The sequence below is a fragment of the Dipodomys merriami genome, unplaced genomic scaffold, assembly GCF_024711535.1.
Source record: "Dipodomys merriami isolate MVZ:Mamm:240054 unplaced genomic scaffold, mDipMer1.0.p SCAF_3109, whole genome shotgun sequence".
In the NCBI taxonomy this organism is placed as follows: Eukaryota; Metazoa; Chordata; class Mammalia; order Rodentia; family Heteromyidae; genus Dipodomys; species Dipodomys merriami.
The window spans coordinates 20,538-23,996 of NW_027204615.1; the positions used below are offsets into that span (position 1 = coordinate 20,538).

At 30.4% G+C, this 3,459-nt stretch overlaps 1 pseudogene; it reads right to left on the reverse strand.

Annotated features, from left to right (window-relative positions):
• Window positions 1–539: 539 nt before the first annotated feature.
• Window positions 540–633, reverse strand: LOC138841275 (U6 spliceosomal RNA; annotated as a pseudogene).
• Window positions 634–3,459: the final 2,826 nt, after the last annotated feature.

Sequence of the window (3,459 nt, forward strand, 5' to 3'; positions counted from 1 at the left end):
GTCAAAATGTATTCAAGAGTTTTTGTATACATTTATAATAATTTCTGCAGTTTGTGATTTTTTAAATCAGAAATAATTTTAACTTATCTGTTGAAATGAGCAGTACAGAAACTAAAGGTATTTCTAGTGCTTGTCTGAGAAAAGTATATTTTAAAATATTCTATATTCTGTTGTTTGTACAATTTCCATAATCTATTCCATTCTCTCCTAGATATAATACATTGAATTCTACATCGTTTTATAATATATAGGTTCATTAATAAATGTGTACTTTAAGATTGCATTCCATATAGAAACAGTTTAAGATTCCTTTTTTCCTAGGTCCTTATACTATTTTATTTCTTTGGGATAAAATGACAATGTTATCTAATTTAAAGAGTTTTGTAAAGTTTATGCTATTTAAAGGCCTCCCTAAGGTGAAAACTTAATATACTGATGTCAAACTTACTTTCAATTCTATGAATTATATGTATGGTTACACTCGTATTTTTGTAATCAAATTTTTAATAACTTTTTTCAATTCTTGCATCTAAAGAATGAAAAAATTGGACTACTTCACAAATTTTCATATCATCCTGTATTTCATATCATCTCTGTATTGTTGTAATTTTGGTATACGTGCTGCTGAAGCATGTAGTATCTTCTAAATTTAAACAGTTAATGATGCAATCTTTAAATAGGCATATATCTTTGGTTGCCTATTTGTAACAAGGAAACCTTATTGTTCCTAACAATGCTATTGATCTTATTTTCCTAAAATTCTATGTATAGTGGAAAAAATTTATATTGTTCGGTCTATTGCTCACATTTGCAATTTTTGTGTCAATGAATTTTTTTTCATTTTAAATTTGATCATACTTTGAAGCATTTATAGCCAGGTCCAAAGATGATGGCTTTTTCAAATACTTATTTATCCAACTGAGTTAGCTTTGTGGAGCTAATGGATTCAAAGTAAGCCTTGCTTAAGGGCTACTTAAAAAATTCTGCTGCATAAAATTTCCGAAATGAGATCTTACTGGTACAAATGTCTACCTGACCATTTAGTCTTCTTCCATGTAGCAACAGACCAACCAGAATATCTATCCCTGACAGCATAGATTGCCTTACTGAAACAAAACTATTATTAGTTACAAGGGATCATAGAGAGATGAACAATTCAGACAGAACTGTTCAGAATAGAAGGTATTTTATCAAAATACAATTATTTATTATTCCTACCATTTCAAGAGTAGCTAAACCAAGGAGAAAAAATTGTTCATATGCATGATTACCTAATGTCCTGGCCTGTCAACCATCCAACCAGGCAGGAACTTACACTACTGCCTTTCTATCAGCAAATATTCCCATAGCTCCAGGATAAGTCCATATGTTTCTCCTCGTTAGTAGGTCTTAAATTGGTAATGTTTTAATCAGAGTTTTTCCTCGTGCGTCCAGGTTGTAAATCTGCAAATGGTAAAGCTTTAGTTCTAACTCCACCAAACACTGAGGTAGAAATAATGGAATAAAACTTTAAAACAGAGTTGCCTTTGATACCCTAACCACAACAGAACAATGCAAAACATGTGCCATTTTTATTATATTATATATAGTTATAAATTTTATATTTATATGTGCTGATTTTATATTTCACATAGTGAAACTTACTAAAAAAATTGATAATTTGACAAAAAATTATATTTATTTATTCCAATAAATAGATGGGAATATAAATAATTAGGTTTAGAATATATATTAGAATATAAAAAGTATCAATGCAATGTCTTTCATACAAACTTGTGATACCTTCAAAATGCTCTTGGTCTTCTGAATTCACATGGTAAAAAAACAATTTCGTTTTCCTCTAATCTATAAAGTATTTTACTCTGCTGCTCAGTTATTATGTTAACTCGCTGGTCCTAAAGAATTTTTCTCCATATTTCTTAAGCATTCCAATTGATCATACCCAAATTTTGCTGATATGATATCTACAAGATATTTTTTCTGCAGGACCCACAGTTCCTAGGATCCCAGATCCGAGTTACCTGCATCATCAAATAACAGAGACAAGACTTCTCACCTAGGCCCATGCAACATGCCAACAGAAAGTAATTGAAGACCCATCTCAATTTCTCATTTCCTATAATATTTCAGGGCCCGAATTCTTTGAGAAACAGGAATTTGCAGTAAGCAATTGTGAAATGCAATGCAACTTAAAATAAAAGATGATATCACAAAATCTGAGAGAAAGTACTGTAGTTCTAACTTTCAATTTACAGATGACCAGTCCATATGAGTGAATGAGATCAAAAATGTCACAAGATTATTTTTATACCACTCTCCTAATGATTAATGAAAGATTTCAGTCCAGCACAAGTAGGAAAAAAAAGTAGATCCTGGAAGGATAGATCCATAATTGGTCTACCAAGATCAGGAAAACTTGACTTAGAGGTCAAATGTAATTCAGAAAAACATTAATTGAGAAGATCCTTAGTGCTTCAAAACAATGATACTTCACTAAAACTTGGTTCGGTAGTATAAAAATGTCATCATTCTCAAAACAATGATAACCTACATTTCATCTCCTGAAAGTATATTCTTTTTCAAATATACTTTTAAAAATCACATTCACCTAAATAACATTTGACAAGTAGATTATACTTAGTGGCATTACAAGGTTTTCAAGTGTAGGGAGCAAGTTACAATAGAGTTGATTTATTTACCCAGAACTAATGCCAAACAGGTTCAACTATTCATTAACGTATAGCAATAGTTCCGCCCACCATTTGTGTTTTAGTAGGTGCCTTCCAGAATTGTGTTAAATAGATCAGCCTCCTATATTTAAAACCCAAATGTTATCTAATACAGTAAATTTCATCACTTAGTAAGGTACATTTGAAAAAGTCACAAATAGTTGCCTCATCATATGTTGTTTTATGTTTTCCCTATCTGTCTAACATAGTAAGAAATATGACTTTGTCTTGAATATGGGTATTCATCAGAGATGTGACAAACATAATATCTGTCTTCTATTTCCATCATATTCCTCGATAGTAGTAAATCTTATTTTTCTTCATTTTCCAAAACTTATATGTAGTAGAAAATATTATCCCATGCAAAACAAAATAATAACAAACCATTGTACAAAGCTATTTATAAAAATTGGTAATTAGGAATAAACTCTGAGCCATTTTAAAACTTTCTTTTTGACTAAAGATTAATCTTCCAAATGGATGAGAATAAAACCATGTCTAGGTCCTTCACATCTATATCTTGCAAATTATTATTGCAGATGAATGAATTTTAGAAATATTAGCTGACATCAGTTCAAATATATGCAGGATTGAAACTCCATAGAATGTATATAAAACTTTCAAAGTATTAACAGTTTAATAGAATGACTACCAGGAAATTGAAACCCGAGAAGAATAATAGTAAAGACGTAGAATGACTGAAAAATGGAACAAGTGGCAAGTACAGTTA